We start from the raw sequence: 20,074 nt of genomic DNA, 5'->3' as shown, positions 1-20,074 counted from the left end.
AGTTCTCATAAAATTAATAATCTACAAAGTTAAATAAAACTTGGTGGTCAGCCAATTCTTTTTGGTGATTATATCTGTTGTGGTCGATTAGTCTGTGACTCGCTGTTCTTGACATTTTTCACCATTGTGTTTCTTTTCTTCTTGCCCTCGTATTAACCTTAAACTTATTACTACCAACAAGCATAAATTATATGTCTGACTCAAAACTGAGATGGCAGCGATTGCGGTTTCAAAGTGTTAAACAAACCTTATATATATTTTTAACTTTGATTTAATGATTCTCATTCTTCTATAGGCATGAACCTATGGTTCATTTGGAAAAGGAATAAAGGATTTTTGAACAGCTTTATCATACATGTACTTAATATAGCGGCTGTGTGGCCTAATGTAAAGTGTCAAAGTGCACAGCACCATCCCTCACAAAACCAGGTGCATTCTAAATTCCATCTATACTCTTTATTTTTAGGAGGGAAAGTTGTGTATCATATGTTTTTGTCCCAATATATTACTAAGATGTTTTTATTTAACTTAGGATACTAATGAGTAACAGGGTTTCTAAACATTCTTTCTATAGTATCTTTTTCCATTAATTCCAACCATTCTCTGACCATTAATGTAATCCCCTGTAAATGACATTTGCCAACTTAAGTCATATTTAGGACGTCCCCTAGGAGGGTACCAAATTTTTCCTTTTCCCATTTTATAATCCATATAACCATTTACCCAGATGGTGGGAAGAGGATGGGGATTTCTATTGTTTATTAATTTCTTCGTTAAAAATAATTGCTCATGGCTACTCATAAGATGTTTTTAAAACATCTGTTGATGTAATAAATTGACTCAAAAGGGACAATTTGGAATTGTTCAATCTTCCAGGATCTTTTGTGGGATAATCAAATTTTATGACAACTGTTTGTGTGTCATTTTTTGCATCTTTTGGAAACTCAGGAAACTGTCATGCTGACCAAAACATCAAAAGAGAAAGTGAAAGCCGCACCACCGAGGCAGAGATCTTTACAGTGAAAACAATTGCTGGTAGTCGTGACCCTGCCAGCAGCTGTCCCTCCGGGACCTTGCCAACTCGGAAAGGGCAGCCCAAGCTATTCTTTTCAAGACCCTGCCAGGGCATGGACTGCGCCCCTTACCAAAAGGTGATGTTATATTGATTCAATCAATTCTATAAATAAAAAATTGAAAGAGAGGTCATTATTATGACTTCATAACCTTGGGTCTGCTAAGTACTATATTTACAATAATACAAACCATACACTCTAACAATCATTTTTTGTCCCTTGTGTCCCAAGGCCCACATTAAAAAATGCTATGTAACAAAGACACACATTATTATCATGTTATGCCTGTCAATTAATGTGCATAAAATAGGGTCACCCTGTCCAGATCTCTTCATGTACTAAGCAAATTTTTTCTTAAATATTTGTTTTCCTTGGATCCCAGTTTCTACTGTATTCCTAATAAGCAGTTTGTATTTCCACTTTTTAAAATTTTTTCTGTTTCAGAAAACAAGAGAATTTCTTGTCATCACATTGATTTAAGCTTCCACCTTTATTAAGAGGTGATTTAGTTATATCCTGCCTTTTCTTTTATATGACTGGTTCTACATTGGCAGAATTGACCAGAAGGGAATTCAGATGGTGAAGCTCTTATAAAAGAAGAGCAAAAAGAACCAAGTTTAGTTAGTAGAAATAAAATGAGTTAAGATATATACAGGAGAAACTGTAGAGATCAATGGGAAACTATGAAAATATGGGGAAAACAATACAAAGGAACAGATGAAACTGTGGAAGTTGCAGCATTTTTTGAACACAGTTCTGAAGTGAGCCAAGTACACACTGGATGCTGTACTAAGTAGAGTTAGTGTTAGTAAAGGCTGACTGCTTATGGATCTTGACCATTTCATCCTAACTAAAGCACTTCCACCTTGTGATAAAGATATTATAATGAGAAAAACCACACATAAATGACATAAATAATAGTTATAGGCAAAGCCTCATGTAGTCTACAAAATGCCAGCATAAAGGAAAGCCCGGGGAAGAGTCTGGGTGACGGGTGTGCAACACTGGAGCTGGTGGAGTGAAGGAGATGTTGCACCACAGGGAGGAAGTTATAATAGAATATAAAATTGAGTTATGTGTAGAAAGTCAAATTTAGACTGTGTACACTAAAGATTCTGAGTTTAACATATGTTTTTTTCTCCCACTAATATTGGTTAAAGTGAGTGTAGATCAGTGGAGGGTACAGACTTCATGAATACAACCCCAAAAGCACAGGCAACCAAAGGAAAAATAAACAAATGGGATTATATCAAACTAAAAAGCTTCTGCAGAGCAAAAGAAACGGGATTATATCAAACTAAAAAGCTTCTGCAGAGCAAAAGAAACAATTAACAGAGTTAAAAGACAACCAACAGAGTGGGAAAAAATATGTGCAAAGTATACATCTGACAAAGGATTAATATCCAGAATATACAAGGAACTCAAACACCTTTACAGCAGAAAAACAAGTAACCTAATTAAAAAATGGGCAAAGGAACTGAATAGACATTTCTCAAAGGAAGATATATGAATGGCCAACAGACACATGAAAAAATGCTCAGCATCACTCAGCATTCGGGAAATGCAAACCAAAACCACACTGAAATGCCACCTCACTCCAGTTAGGATGGCTAATATCCAAAAGACTGAGAATGATCAATGCTGGTGAGGTTGCGGAGAAAAAGGAACCCTCCTACAGTGTTTGTGGGACTGCAAAATGGGGCATCCTTTATGGAAAATGGTTTGTAGGTTCCTCAAACAATTGCAGACAGATCTACCATATGACCCAGCTATTCCACTGCTGGGATTATACCCAGAAGAATGGAAGTCATCATGTCAAAAGGATACCTGTACCCCAATGTTCATTGCAGCACTATTTACAATAGCCAAGAATTGGAACGAGCTGAAATGTCCATCATCAGATGAGTGGATATGGAAAATGTGGTATATCTACACAATGGAATACTACTCTGCTATAACAAAGAATGAAGTACTACCATTCAGAGCAACATGGGTGGACTTAGAAAAAATTATATTAAGTGAAATAAGTCAGGCACAGAAAGAGAAATACCACATGTTCTCATTTATTTGTGGGAGCTAAAAATAAATGAATACACAAACAATAGGGGGGCAGGGAAGAAGACACAACAGTCACAATTCCTTGCTGCAGCCAAACACCACAGAAAAAAATTAGCCCCACTTTCACCCATAACAGCAAAGGCTGAGTGGAGAGTCTAGGCTTTCAATCTAGCAGGCTATAATAAGGTATCAACCCCCACCCCCACCCCCACTGGGGTAGTGTAAAAGAAATCCGAGTAGGGAGCTAGACTTGCAACCCTGCCAGGTAGTAATGAGCTCCCCCTGTTCCTTCTCACCCCCAACATTCCAGTGTCAGTGAAGAACAGGCGGTAGGGATCTGGACTACCCTCCCCCCCATAGTGATAAGGCACCCTCCCCCTCTCTGTTGGGACGGTGTCAAGACTTTCACCACCAACTCACCACATGTTGTCTGTAAATACCACTTGGGGAGCAATAGGAGATGTGTCTACCCCTCCCAGCCAGGTAAGTCAAGAAAGGCATTGTTGGGAACCAGAATTCCCACCCTCACCCAGTAGTAAACAAGAGCCCCTACCTTGGGTGTCCACAGAGGATGGGTGGAGAACCTGAACTACTACCCCTATCTGGCATTAAAAATGCAGCACTCCCCCTTTTCCTGTCAGAGCAGTGTCAGAAGAAGCGACCTAAACAGACATTTAAATAAGATTCAGGGTTTCATAACATAATACCCCAAATTTCAAGGTTTTGGTTGAAAATCAGTTGTACCATGATCCAGGAAGATTTTAAATTGAATAGAAAAAAAAGACAATTAATAGATCATGACACCAAGAAAACAGAGATATTAGCATTACCTGACAGAAATTTCAAAGCAATCATAAGTGTTTTAATGAACAGTTATGAGCTGGGGTGAGGAGTAAACACTGTACATTAGCTTATTAAAAAGTTCTGAGAACTGTTTGGCTTCATTTATCCAGAGTTTCTAAATTTATTTGGCCAAGAAGACTTTTGCTTTCTTTTTTACATACAATGTGTATTAATATCCCATTGAACAAACACTGAAATTCTCATGTAACCCATGCCAAGTAAGGATATAGCAAAAATGAAGGCAGAACGAGGCCATCTGGATTGGAAAGATGTAAACTTTAGGGGCTGGAACATGATGGGTTATTTAATGGTACAGCCTTGGAAATGAGCATCACAGAAGTGATTCCTGTATGAAGGATTTTTAAGTAGCAACCACCCTGGGAATCGCTCTTTTCATTCATTACGTGTCCAACTTTTTGGTTTGATTTTCTTCTATCTTATCTCCAAATCTCATCCAGAGAACTTTTCTTTGGTAATTCCATTTTACTAGGGGTGTGTTATTCTGAGTACCTACAGCATTCTAGATATGGCGCAATGTATATTTTACTGTTCATAATAACCCAGTAACGTAGGTATCTCTATTTTACAAATGAGGAAATGGAGACTTGTAGTAAATTGCCCCAAGTTGCACAATTAGAAATTTGTAGAGCTAGTCTTTTCAGATTTTAAAGTCCATATTAACAATAACAGCAACAACAAAAAGAAATGTGTTTGTACTGTAGAAGAGCAAATGGTTTTCTATCATCACAGAACACTCGAAAAACTCTCTTTGAACTTAGAAGCAAAGACCATTGAAGAGTATCACTGCTCTCACCACCTAGTATAAGAGTGACTTAATTCCAGGGCCATTACTCATCTACAACACTCTATCATAGCTGCTACCAATACAGACAACTCCCGTTCTCCTCTCACCCTCTACCCAGTTCCTGCAGTTATTTCCTCTGTAACCTGTGGTCATTTCCTCAAGAATATCTTCTCTGACTTCTGAATACCCTGCACTTCCCCTTGACCTTATTATAATTCTAGCTCGATTACTAATTATACTGTGTATCTCTCCAACTATAATATCACCTCTTTGGTCTGTTTTGTTTACTGCTGTGTCCTTGCTACCAAGGCTACTCAGTGCCTCAAGAGAAGTTGAGATAATTTTTGTTGGCTAAATGAAAAAAATACATTTGGATTATATTATGTGCTCAAATGTAGAGTTTCACTTATAGCCACTTTTGATTTAGTATGGAAGGTGCACATGATCCTAAAAGGCAAATAATTATTTGGGTTTATTTTATATTTTAATCAAACTTGATTGCAGATATGTATTTCTCTCACTTCTCTCTGCTTTCCACTCCTCTCCCTTTTCTATTTTTATCTCTCTCTCTTTCTCCATCTCTCTACCTATTATTATTCCATGTAGTTCAGTCATATTACTGAAAACTTGAAAGCTAGCTGAGCAAAGGGAAAAAGAGAATGCCAATTTAATTCTAAAAGTAGATTAATCCACTATGTAAATAATTGAGCCATAAATGCATATTGTATTGTATGCTCAAAGTTCAGAGGCCACTGAAAATTTGATCTGGTCTAAGCAGTCATAATAAAGATATATTTTGTGTAATTGTCTATATAATATAGGGAAATGTCTTTTCTGGTCTTTACCTCTGCCACCCCCCACCCCCCACCAATCTTTCAAGTCTCCCACTTTAGGCAGGAGAGGAGTGAAGACAGATGGAAACAATAGGATCTGATGTCAGGCCACTATTGTGCATAAAAATCTGCCTGAGTATAAAGTATGAGTTTTATTGTCCACAAGGCTCAACCTTAGTTTTGAGGTTGAGTTCTGTATATTTGAACATGCCACGTATGGATGAGTATGACTTCTTTTCTAGACCAGCTCACCATTGCTTAATGTGAACCTTAAATCAAGTCTTGTGGTTCAGGTTGGTTATTTGCAGTATATTACAGTCCCGCATTGATTAATTTCATATCTGGAGCTCAGAGTCGACCCATTCAATCTTACAAACAGTGCATAACACAACTACTGCAGCCAGACTTAAAACATGCAATCTTCTTTTCAATTCTAATTTTAATATTTTGTAATGGGCTATATGCATCTCATTTGTATTTATAAATGAGATCAGTGTGAGTTGGAAATAAAACTGAAGCACATGTTAATCATGTATGCAGAACTACAGTACTGGGCATAAATACATACCCACCTATGTCTGTAAGCCAAAAAGAAAAAAAAAAAACAAGGAAGTGAGAGGTTAGAGGTTCAGACTGCTTTCCTCTTCCATGGTTTGAACTGATAAGATACCCTTAGGGTATTTTACAATAGGTGGCTTCTAAAAATTTAAATCATATATGCAATTTTAACATTAGTAAATACATTATTTCTAACCTAAGGACAAGTGTATTTTTATTTAAAAAAAGAAAAATTGCAAATTGTTTCCACTTAACAGGCAAATATATACTCCCTTTTTGGGCTCCTAGGTCACAAAAGGTGGTTATCCTGTCACTACGGCTGATTTTTGAAAAGTGTGACATGCATTTAGTTGTCAGTTCCTATCAGCAGCATTCAGGAATCAACATTACATCAGCAGCAAGACACACCATTTTATGCTCTTTTTGAAGATAATTAGAGTTCCCTTTTGTTGCAAATAAGATGTAAAACAGCTATAACTGCTGGAGAACGTGATTAAAGTAACCTCTATAGAACCCCATTATTCTAGACAGATTCCTTCAGATGCATAATTTTCCCATTTTAAGAAAACATAATGCATGCATATAAAATTCAAATTGTCGAGACACCTCTAACAAAAATTAGTACTCTATTAAGGCATTCTTAGTAGCTGGTTAACATGTAAAACTCTTTAAGAGTATTTTAACATAATCATGAAATAATAGTATGTGTCACAAAAGGTAAACATTTTACAATAAGAGGATTCTTCAAACAAGATCCTTGTATTTAAGTTTTTTTTACTTACAAAACTTTTGACAGATAATGTGTGAGAACTTGTATCCCAGACATCCCAAACCTATCGAAATATGCACGCAGACTTTCACTGTCCTACGCTTCAACTCTGAGGTAGGTGGTTGTACACACAAAAGGTACACATGTACACAAAGCTACACACATACACAAAGGTACATACAAAAATGTACAAACACACACACACACATCTTATTTGTTTAGACACTTAAGTATCTTTTCTTTGAAACACTAAGACTCCATATATCATTTTTTACAGGAACCCTGTAAAGGCCAAATATATTTATTTCAAATAAAATAGCAGATGCGCACTAATATCATATGAATCATAAGGCTTTTTTTAAAAAATAATTGCTTTGAAAATATATAACTTTCCAAACCCTGTAGTAACACGTGCCTTTAAAATAGATTTTTAAACTTACTCTCATCTCTCACTGCAGGTCTTATCCCCTTTTTAAATGTGACCAAGGACAGACACAGCCACCCAAGAGACCTAATGTTCTACAAAATTACTCAGTACCTACTTGTCCATGGGTGTTCCAGTTATTTAACAAAATATAAATGCTGTTTGAAAAAGACATGTAAAGTGGTTATTAGTAAATCCCACAAAGATTACCCATATACTGACCATATCTTTTGCAGAATGGTTATAATTATAAAATCAAATTCTTGGTTGACTCGGCTGGGAACCTCAACATCTAACAAAAATGTTATTAAAGAAGCTTACAAATGAATAGTCATTCTCAACAACTCACAGCAGCCTTCACAGCATGAAAGTAGGAAAAATGGAGAAAGTTTTAAGGTGGGGGACTGATTAGGCTGACAACAATCTCTGTCAGGAGAAAGTATTGTGCAAGGCTTCTCAGGAGAAAAAATTTTCACCTGAAAAGAGATAGCATTATGAAAACTGAAGAACTGTGGATTGCAGGACACTGATCTTATTAAGAACTAATGCTAATTTGCACACTGTCTCCTGCTGAACTGGAAGCAAGTTTACCACTGGGTTTGTTAATTTACCCAGGACACCATTATCTTTGGTTGGACTTAATGTATCAGAGTAGAGGTCATTAACTGCTGGGCTCATGATTATCCAGCATGAATTACAGACAGGATAACCAAAATAGATTTGTACTCAGACTTCATTTCTCTGGATGCAATTTTTTTCTTCAGCTGTTATTTAATTCCTATTCCAGAACACTAATTATTATATTATACATATGTATACATGTATATGTGCTTTTTGTGGAGAACAGAGTATAAGCACCGATATTCACAATGGAGATTGCTATTTTGATTTGGTTCCCTAACATTTCAAAATAGTAATAAAAGTACTATATAAAGAAGCCAGCTTTCTCTTGCTGAGGTTGCACATAAAGAAAGGTATGGTCATGTGCAAATTTCTAATCACAATAAAAATATGTAATTACTAAGGGAGCTTTCTATTGTCCATTAGCGTTTAAATTGACTTGGACTGTTAAATATTCAGTGAAGTCGCCCTGAATCTGCTCTCTCTGCTTTTGCAGACATTTTATTTTAACCATCTATCAATCATAGCTCTAAACTTAAGTTCTATCTCAAGCAAACGTTTTGTTTAAAAAAAAGGAAATGCTACAAAATCCCACTGGAACATTTATTTTAGCTTACAATTCAATAAAATCACTGTGAACATTCATAAAAATAAATCCTGGAATTAAAAGTTAAGTAGGAAAGTGCATTCTTAAAAATATTTGTGGTTTCTGGTTAAATAAACACATTTTCATAAAGCTGCATGTTCAATCTATTTTATATAAATGGAACAAATCAACCAAAAATTCATTTACAATTTTTATGGGTACAAGCGCATTTCTAATAGCAGGGAACACTTTTGTGTCTCTGCATGATATCTGTACAAAGAGGTGAATTTTCATTTATTTAATGCAAATATTCATGCAAGGTAAACTCTTCAGGCATATATGGAGCATGCTTCATGGCAGCTTTGTGGCAATAGGAAAATAACATGACATAATTGTACAATAAATGGAGTGCTGCCACCTCAAAATTACCTGCAGCACAGTGTCGTGAATAAAAAAAGAATACAGGAAGTCTGAGGTGTTTTTTTGACAGTTTCTAAGCTACTTTGGTTACAAATGATTTAATTCTGATCTTATATAACTGGACATTTATGACAATCTCATTGTTATAGCTGCAAAATTATTAAGGAGATCTTTTGTTTAAAGCTTTGAATAATGAAAAGTGCATTGTTAGCTGATGTGCCAAAGCTTTCAACAATACAATACACATTTAGCTAACAAAGTAAGAAGGTAAGCAGGGTAAAGATGTTAGTTTCAGACTTAGTACATATTAAGAGTTGAGCTTTTATATCTGTTGCCTGAGGAGGCAATGTCCTGGCTCCAACGTTAATGATATTATTTTCCAGGTAAATTTGAATACCAACCTTTAAAGCAGAAGCATGATTTTATATTGTCCTTTGAAAATTAGTGTTGACACAATAACCCAGAAATCACTCAACATATAACAATATGTTCTGTCACCTGATTTTAAAACACTTTTTGATGATGTGGTTTTTAGCATAACAGGGTTGTCTCTATCACAAAAGAGTATTAACTGACTGCTATACATACAAAAATTTATTAGAAAACCATGTTTTCAAGCTTGTGGAATGATATTTGTTTTTGTTTTATTCTGGGGTTTGTTCTATTCAAACATATCTAAAGCTGGGAATGATGGCCCCCAGTCTAAACTGGCTCTTATGTATTCCTTTTCCAACCCCAGCTTTTGATATTTTCTAACAAATTCAACTTGTAGCTTTCAGTGGACAGGAATTTATTCAAAATTTAAGCACAGCTATGTTTGGGATAATGCTGAAGTACAGTGACCCAGCCACAACTATACCAACTTCTAAAAGAAACACCTGGATACTCTAAAGGAAACAAAGCTTGAAATTCTTCATATAAAAAGACTACCTCTGTTACACTAACTAGTGTGGGATCAGTGAGAAGAAACAGATTTTAGAGCACTAACCACTGGAAGCTTTGTTGCTATAATTTATATAATTTATTGATTGAAAATATTATTCAAATAATTTTATTTATTGTTCCTTATAATATTATTCTAAAGTACAATTCTTTTTCTTTCTTTTTTTTTTTTTTTTCTGACCGGTAAGGGGATTGCAACCCTTGGCATGGTGTTGTCTGCACCACACTCAGCCAGTGAGCGCACCAGCCATCCCTATATAGGATCTGAACCCGCAGCCTCGGCGCTACCAGCGCCGTACTCTCCCAAGTGAGCCACGGGGTCGGCCCTAAAGTACAATTCTAATGTTCTTAAAAATCAAATCTAAATTAAGTATTTTAATTAAAAAGAATATTATTTTATATATGTGTTCGTAGAACTATAATTGATTGAATTAAATCTTTGGTAGAATGAAATTTCAAAAAATGTACCTAGTATTTCTTTCTCTCACTTTCTCTCTCTCTCTCCACACACAACTTCACTAATAAGAGTGCCATTCAGATGTTCAAATACTCACCATTTTTCAACTGGAGAATAGCCTCCTCACTGGTCTTTTTGGCTTAAATCTTTAGTACCTCTAATCTAAACTCTAAGCTGATGCCAGAGTAATTATTTTAAAATACAAATTTGATCTTGTCACTCTGATTTAAAAACCTTCAGCAGCTCTTCAAAACCTTCAGGATAAAGTGTAAACTTCAGAGTTCAGCACAGACCCATTACCAAAATGCACTGCCAACCTCGTTAATCCCATTTTATCACTCCAAGTGGTCCCCTGAAATAGCACATTATTTCATATTTTCAATTTTCACAAGTAGTGCTCCCCCACCTTACTAATCTGGCCAACTCTTATTTGTCTTCAAAACTTCAGTTATATTACCACCATCTGCTTAAGTGTTTTTCTCTCCCCATTAAACATAAGCCCCTTAAGGGCACAGACCTTGAATTCGATGGCTAGCGCAGGTCCTAGAAGATAGCATATGGTTAATAACTGTTTGTTGAATAAATAAATGAATGAATAATGTACAAATACTCTCTGTTGGTTTAAGGACAGCATACCAAATATAATAGAGGAGGCTTTTATTACAATATTGAAACTAGTGATTCTGTGGTGAAAGAAAAATGTCAGTTGAATAAGAGTCTCACAAATCAAAATGCAGTCTCAATGATTGCCAGTTTGAACTGAATTAAGAATTTAATGGCAATTGTGAATTAATCACCGGGAGGAATCTAGATTGATAAATGATTTTTTTCTCTCAATCCTTTACAATTGCTTTGCCCTCACATATTTTAACAGTAATTTTTTAGTGACTTGCTTTGTTGAGTCTTCAAAGCATCCAACTTAGAAACAGCTCTCTTCTCTTATTTGTAGTTCATCAGTTTACACAATATTTAATTAAATTATGTAATTACAAGAGCAAGCACAACTAACATAATCAGATTTGGGATCAAATACAACTAGCTCCTGGTAAACATAGAACCCAACCTGTGGGAACAAAACTGTGTCAGCATGCTTGCCACAAGCGTGTGGAGGCACAGGCTACCAGCCAGTGAGTTTTCCCAAGAATGTGGAGAGAATCAGTTGCACCAGAGGTGGTTAAGAGCAATTAGGATGAAAGACATTCTTCTATAATAGAATTTACATTACTTATTTTGAGATACTGTAGTGTTTTGAAGTCAGTATTCTAAACATTAATTCTCAATGCACAAAAGCAAAGTTCTAGATATGATAAGCATAAGAAACTGATACAAATTGATTTTGACTCCAGAATATAGCCTGGACTGCATTATTTTTTGATGTCTGATATATACTAATTCTTTCCTCCAAATAGCATAATACAAAAAAATAGAGAACGTAGATTCGGGTAGAGTATTTGTGTTATTTCCTCCTTTTCTCCTTTGGATAGACTGTAATGATGAAGATTGCTACCCAAGACTTCACTTAGTTCCTGACTTCTGCATTATGGAAAACTAAAGAACTTCTAAAATAATGTTATTTTCACTTAGAACAGGAATGGCTTTTTAAATCTTTATGTTAATCTGAAGTATTTTTAACCAGGATGATCAATTTATATAGTTCAAGACAAGAGTGATGCAGAAGTCAATGTACCAATCATAGCTATAAAACATTGAGAATATCTCATTGGTTGTAAATACACTTTTCTTTTGGTCACAGGGTCCCAATTCCATGACACACAACCTCCCAGAAAAACACCAAGGCAAGGGGTTGGTGATGGGGGTTGGGTAGACTCAGTATTCCCTCTAACAGAGGAAATAGTTACAAGGAGTGGATGTGTGGCAACCAGATGTTTCTAGCACTTTCAGCAATACCATAAGTAAGCACCTTCCTAAGTAATCTATACAGATTAGTTTTAAAAATTGGTGAACTCTTTTTGAGGTAATAAGCCTATCTCTTATTACTATCACTCAATCTCAAAGTGGTGGAGGTTTGGACAGTTTCTCCTTTTATTGCTGCACATTCTCCATCCATAAGTAATAATTCTCGTGAACATACCTACTTCAGAGACTCATTAAGGGCAAGTTTTGTTTTTGTTTATTTTTTCTGTAATGCATACAAATGTGCATACTAGCATATGTGAATATATACAGTATATCATTTATAGAAAGTGCGTGTTAATATATCACATCTACTATAATTTCTTTTATCTCAGAAGCTAAAATTGTCCTGAGGGTCAACAACATACAAGGTGCCAACAATAATCTCAAATTAGTTGGAATTCCTAGACTAGCCCACCCATACTATCAAACAAATTCATTCTGTCACTCTTTGCTTTGGAATTTTTCATACCCATGACCTAATATTCTCATTTTCTGTGATCCACACAACTACTAAATTGGGACTCACTTGAATCTTGAAATAAATGTCTTCAATTTTTTTTTTTTTTTTTGCTTTTGTTACTCTCTGATGAAGATTGCTGTCCTTCCTCTACTGAAAGTATCTCGCTTACAGATTAAACTCTGCAATTTAAAGAGGTTGTAAAGAGTGGCTTAGTTTATTCCTGTATTGCACGCAGAGAGATGTGGCTGGGTGTTTTTAGATAGCACTTGGCATTTGAGTACAGTTTTCTCAAAGCTCAGTGTGCTAGCACATCTGGAGAGAAAGCACTGGCATTTGACATCCTGGTTGTTGGTGCCCAGCAGTGCTCCACCTAGAGTGTGCTGGGGAAGCACGGGCACTGGTATAAGCAGATACTTTCCACCATTTTCCTTTTTTCTCTGCTTAAAGATTGCTGTTTTGATAGACCCCACTTTTGACTCAAAGGCTTAGGTATTTGCCCCCTCACTATTTCCTCTCTCACCCATCGTGTTATACTCGTTCTTCCGGTGGGAAACACCTGGCAGACATTAGCATGATTGTTAACAATGGAGAGGCAGGTCAAGAGCCAGTTCCAGATGAGATCAGAAACAGGAGTTTGGAGGAAAAAAGAGGTGTGCAGAGGACAAAAGAAGAGATGGGAGGAAGGAAAGGAGCATCCAAACGAACAGTAGTGCTCTCTGCCCTCTCCCCTCCCTCACTCCTCCACAACTTCCTCATCTGGTCTGTGCCCAATGCTACTTTCATCTCACCTCCTCCCACTTCCCATTGCTCTCCATCTCCAAACAACAGGGCATCCAGAGAAGACTTGTAGTCATGGTTTCTCTAGCCAGCATGCTTCAAGGGCTGGCACTTGGCATCAGAAACAACAGTGACCACAGCCACTAGGATGCAGGACTAAACACCACAGGCATTCCTGAAAACCCACCTCCCCTCTAATTACCCACCACAGAAGCAGCTGCACTGGATAGAGAAAGCAGGAGAAGCATGATCCCAGCCAGACAGGGACCTCAAAATGTAAGCCAAGAAACCACCACGGGAAACTACAAGAGACCTGCCATACCACAAACACCAGGATGCATTTGCCACACATGACAGCACTGGGTCTGAAAGAGTTGGGTTCCCAGCTGTGTGGTCACTGGCAAGGTAGAACATCAGTCCAAGCGAGCTGTCATTTCTTATAAGCTGCCAACCTGCCCAAATTTGTCTGGCTTTGAGTCATTGACCTGATAAGAATTGGAAATGCTACCTTCACTTTCCTTGCTTTCAGAGAAATGATGTGCCCCGGATGTGTGAGTAAAGAATAACCAGAAAAGGGGGTAATTAAAAAACTTAAACCAAAATAAACAGATAAAACCTAATATCAGGACAAAGGGGGATTAGGAAGGGAGGAGAGATTCTGAAATGTGCACGGAATTGAGCAGGCACACTGGGAGTTTCAGCCCCACACTATATGAGATCTGGCACTCTAAGAGGCAGAAACCTTGTCACTGCTCATCACGGACAAATGTCAGAACTCCAGCCAAGCGACAAGTCCGTGGATTGCTGCGATGTCGTGTCAGCGATGGCAGCCCCTCCTGCAGGAGGCGTCCACTACCTGCCGAGGAAGCCCCAGCAGCACTGCAGAATGCCTGTCCAGGAGGGTCACAGATGGGGGGGGGGCTATTTGGAAGCCGGGGTGGAGGACAAGCAAAAGGGAAGTCGCATCAACCTTGCCCCCGACACACACACGCACACGCACTCACACTCACACACACACAACTTCTATCTCCTGTTTAGTGTTTTTCCTGCTGAGCTGTTCTCCACCTCCCCGATTCCCTCTCCCCACCTTCCACCGCCCCTCCCTGGAGAAATTCCAACTGTACACAAATGAGGAGATATTAAACAAATGAATTGGCTCCAGAAGCCGTCACTAAATTGGGTATAAGGGGGGGGGGGGGGGGCTATTTGGAAGCCGGGGTGGAGGACAAGCAAAAGGGAAGTCGCATCAACCTTGCCCCCGACACACACACGCACACGCACTCACACTCACACACACACAACTTCTATCTCCTGTTTAGTGTTTTTCCTGCTGAGCTGTTCTCCACCTCCCCGATTCCCTCTCCCCACCTTCCACCGCCCCTCCCTGGAGAAATTCCAACTGTACACAAATGAGGAGATATTAAACAAATGAATTGGCTCCAGAAGCCGTCACTAAATTGGGTATAAGTACCCATTTTTCTGACCCCATTCTGCATTTACGTAAAGAAGAGCAGGCTTAATTGCCCCAATCCCACGACTATGTTGACATATTTCCAAATGATTACATAACTTCCCCACATCCTTCACTGGGAAGGAGTGTTTATCAAAAGCATGGAGGCTGACAGTATGGCATTATTAGCACGGCTCTGAGCCGATCGCATTGCCGATTTGTTGAGGATGATTTTAACTCTAGTCACTTACAGACGGGATGCTTCCTGACACATTGCCCTCATGAAGGTAGACTACATAATAAAGGCATGCAAATGGCATGGTGGACGGATTACAGAGACACGAGCTACAGAGGAGGGTTGGAGACACATCCTGAAATTATTGTAGGACTAATAATGAAAACATAATTTGGGGTTAACCTCCATTTGGGATTGTCTATTTATTTAAGATGTATATGTGGAAATGGTGCACTAGGAGACTGAATTCCAATGACATTTCCTCTGGAGGTGAGAAAAAATAATTTCAATGTAACTAAAACAGTTGTGGGAAGGAGAGGGAGGTTTTCTGTGATTGTCAATTCTGACAGTCACATAGTTTAAAGCTGTAGCAAATGGACATGTATGCCTCATAAACATAGAGGCGTAAAAGGTTTTGTATGCATCTTAGCTGTATCCTCCATGTCAGCCCGAAAGTTCCAGTAGTGTTGAATCAGGGTAAACAGACATGGATAATCAGAAATGGCTCTCAAAAAAGTCCACTAACAAAATACCTAATTTTTCCAGATGAGATTGGACCCCATAGAACATGTCTTATTTGTCAGGTGAATCTCAGTTTTTCTTTCTCTGCCTCCGTAAAGAGAGATTTTGGCAAATCCGAAGAGTGGATTCCTAGGCTTCTTCCTGGCCCCAGCAGTGCTTTGCCTGGCAAGTTGAGGGTGTGAGGTCAGGACCGTGGGTGGGAATGGATCCGTGGCTGTTCTGCTTCCCAGCACTAGACTGCCAAAACATAGCACTTCGGTGGTGGCAGGTAGCTTGACTGAGACCCTGGTGCCTGAATCAACCAAGACTAGACAACAGCTCCCTCCTGCTCGCTCTCCATTATAGGGGCTGCAAAGAGATTGGTCTGAATTTGTCATCACTACCTGGAGAAGAGTCTACAGATCACACAGCAGGGTTGGCATTTCTCCTGGTGCTTTCCACCAGAGTCCACGCCAAATTCTCTGCAGGACAGCAACTGCTCCCTTTTTCTATGTTTAACTCCCTTCTGCCACCTTCAGCTTCTGACTCCTTAGCTAAAACATCTGTGTTCATTGCCCATTTTTCCTTTACCTCCTCCTCCACTGGTTCTGTTTCATTCTACTATCTTAGGAGGAAAAGAAGCCAAAGAGCAAGTTTTCCTAATTCTTTGATTTAAGAATATGCTCCTGAAGACAAAGGTTTTATTGCTCTGCAATCTGCAGCCACAGGAGCCAGAACAGGGCTGGTGATCTGTGGGCCACCTAAGGAATAGGCTGGGCCTGAGTGACAACTGATTTGGTGTTTTCTCTGTAATTTTTCACCACATAGTGCTAATTGCGTCTTCTATTTCAATTAAGACTCTTTCTAAAGGACCCAAAACACATTTTTTTTAAAAAATTAAAGATAATGTTTTTAATGATCCATCAATTTTTATGATCATCAACCACACAATTGTCAAAGAACACGAACAGGTAGTTAATATAAAAAGAAGTCTGAATAACTTATAAACAGGAAATGATGCTTAGCTTTTATCATAGTTAGAAATATGCAAATTAAAACAGTAACGAGATACTATTTTTTGCATATTAGAATGGTAAATATAAAACACAATTAATAGCAGTGAGGAAATTGACACATATATAACTTTGAAGAGAGAATAAATGAATAAAATTTATTAGAGGTCCATTTGGCAAAACAGATTCACGTATGAAGTTCTTATCCCCTCTTTTTAAAAACATTAATAAACTTTATTTTTAGAGCAGTTTTAAGTTCACAGCAAAACTGAGCAAAAAGTACAGAGTTCACATACAATGTCTCCCCCGACACATGCATAGCTTCCCCCACTGTCAATATCCTGCACCAAGCGTACATTTGTTACAATCAATGGACTTACATTGACACATCATTATCAACCAGAGCTCATAGTTTACATTAGAGTTCACTCTAGGTGTGTACATTCTATGGATTCAGATAAATATATATGACATGTATCCACCATTGTAGATTCAACCCTTTATTCCCCCAGCTCCTGGCAATCACTGATCCTTTTACTATTTCTATAGTTTTGTCTTTTTCAGAATGTCATATATGTGGAATCATACAGCATGTAGTCTTTTCAGATTGCCTTCTTTGACTTGGTAATATACATGTAAGGTTTCTCCATGTCTTTTCATTGCTTGATCGCTCACTTCTTTTTAGCACTGAATAATATTCCATCATCTGGATGCACCACAGTTTATTTATCCATCCACCTACTGAAAAGCATCTCAGTTGCTTCCAAGTTTTGGAAACTATGAATAAAGCCACAATAAACATTCACGTGCAGGTTTTTGTGTGGACATAAATTTTTAAGTCCTTTGGGGAAATGCCAAGGAGCACGAGTAATGCATTGCAATGTAAGAATATGTTTAGTTTTGTAAGAAACCACCAAAATATCTTCAAAAGTGACTGTACCACTTTTTATTCCCACCAAAACTGAATGAGAGTTCCTGTTACTCTACGTCCTAGTCAGGTTTGGGTATTGTCAGTGCTTTGTATTTTGGACAACCTAATAGGTATGTAGTAGTATCTCATCGTTGTTTTAATTTGCAATTCCCTAATAACATATAATATTGAACAAAAGCATCTTTTACATCTAATCATTAATCAAGTGCTGACTTTGAAAGAAAATTAACTCTGGAAATATGATGGGCTAAAAAATAAGATGGATGCATTATAAAGTAAACTGTCCTTCCATCAGGAATAGAGATACTATTAAAACACCCCAGAGAACATGATACATACTTTTCCTGGTGGGTTTTTGTTCAATACCACTTATATCAGAGTTTTTCTAACACCTTTTACTTCATCTGCAGTAAGAAATGCATTCTACTTTTGTGGCATACACGCACACACACACACACACACACACACACACACCCCTGAAACAAAAGTTTCAGAAATCAATATTTACCATTCCTACACATGCTGTACTCAGTTTTACAGTTCAGTTCTAAGCTCACCTAATATACTCATACTAATGATATTTTATTTTTTAAAAAGTACTGTGGTTGCTATATAGATTTTATGACTCATCAATGAGTTGCCACCTAAATTTTAAAATAATTAAATCAAGAGAACTATATTTTTTAAATGTGTAAAATAATAATTCACAGAAAACATATTTTTAAGATTAATTGCAAGGAATTATCAAAGTATTTGGCCTTACGCTTTCAAACTGCTCTTGATCAAGATTTCCCATTTGAACAATTAAGACATGAAGTCAATGCTCAGGATCTGGGTTGTTTCAAATTATTTACTTTTTAGTTTCAAGGGTGACTGAAATGCTCACCTATAATCTTCCAATAGCCACATCTTCATCAGACTTAAAAAGAAAAATTCACCCTTGGCTTTTTTTTATTATGCTAAATATTACCATATTCATATTTGAAACCCCTTCAAAGTGTCTAAAAACAAGTTCCTGTGTAGGACATATTGCTTTTACTTATCTTCTAGAGATGTACGTGCATTTTCTTCTTTCTATCCCATTCTTTGTATAATTTCTTCTTTTTTTCCACCTTCTCTTTCCCATCCTTTTTCGTCTCTCCCCTTCTTTCTTTCCTGCCTTTCTCTCCCTTCCCCCTGCCCCTTTTTAGTCTTTCTTTTCTCGCTTTCCCTTGCTCCTCCTTTGGCTGGTATGGAGATTGAAGCCACGGCCTTGGTGTTACCAGCACCATGCCCCCCCCAAGTGAGCCATCGGCCGGCCCCTATTTCTCTTGCTCTTTCTGTCCCTCTCAGTTCCTCCCCCTTCTTCTCTTTTTCTTTCTTCTCATGCCCACACCTTTCTACTATGTCTGTAACTAAAATTTTTCTTTCAATTCACTCCTAAAATTTTCATTCTTCTCTTAAACATCTTTTCATCACTCAAGTCTACTTTTCAACTTCTCTTTCCATGTCAGTGGTTATAAGTGAAGGGTTATTCTGCCATTGATACCACTGGAGAGAAGGGCAATAAAGATCTACCTCACTTGGGCCGGCCCGGTGGCGCACTGCTACAGTGCGCCGCTTGGGAAGCGCGGTGGCGCTCCCGCCGAGGGTTCGGATCCCACATACAGACCGGCCGCTCACTGGCTGAGCGAGGTGCGGGCGCAACACTGAGGGTTGCGATCCCGTTGCCGGTCACAAAAAAAGACAAAAAGGAAAAAAAAAAAAAAAAGATCTACCTCACTTAAAGTGTGTGTGTGTGTGTGTGCATGTGTCTCTGTGTGTGTGTGTGTGTGTGTGTGTGTAAAATCCAACCTGAATTCTCAGAATGTCAGATATTGCTATCAATTTATTTCCTGAAAGTCAGTTGTGATAGAGAGAAAAGAGAAAGCAGACAGAAACGGGAGGAAAGGGAAACACTCCAAAGGCCCTGGGTTGCAAAGAGAGGGGGCTATGGGGATGCCCCTTCATCCAGATCTAGCTCTGACGGAGGAGGCATATATTCCTTTTAGGAGGCTCAGCATCCTTACAGATAAGGGAAAAAAACAAACAAATAAACAAACAAACAAACAGAAAGAACAGACAATAGAGAGATAATCACAAGTTGACTACGTTTTATTACAAGATGTCTTCACAAGAGCCAGTTTCCTGTTATGTTTCCCTGGAAAACCTCCCTAGTCCATGTTAAGCCACAGATCCTGGTTTCCTAGAACTTAACAATGACATAGATTCAAGAGAGAGAACTGCTTTCCATTTCAAGTAAAATCTGTGTCTACTTTGGCTCTTCTGCGTGGTAAAGGAGACAGTATTCAGCTTCTGGTGACAGCACCACCTCTAACGTGGATTAAGTCATTTAACCTTTCTCCTGTGTAAATTATGTAAA

Source organism: Galeopterus variegatus, unplaced genomic scaffold, assembly GCF_000696425.1.
Source record: "Galeopterus variegatus unplaced genomic scaffold, G_variegatus-3.0.2 Scaffold232, whole genome shotgun sequence".
Taxonomy (NCBI): Eukaryota; Metazoa; Chordata; class Mammalia; order Dermoptera; family Cynocephalidae; genus Galeopterus; species Galeopterus variegatus.
Note: the sequence above shows the minus strand (reverse complement) of the source record.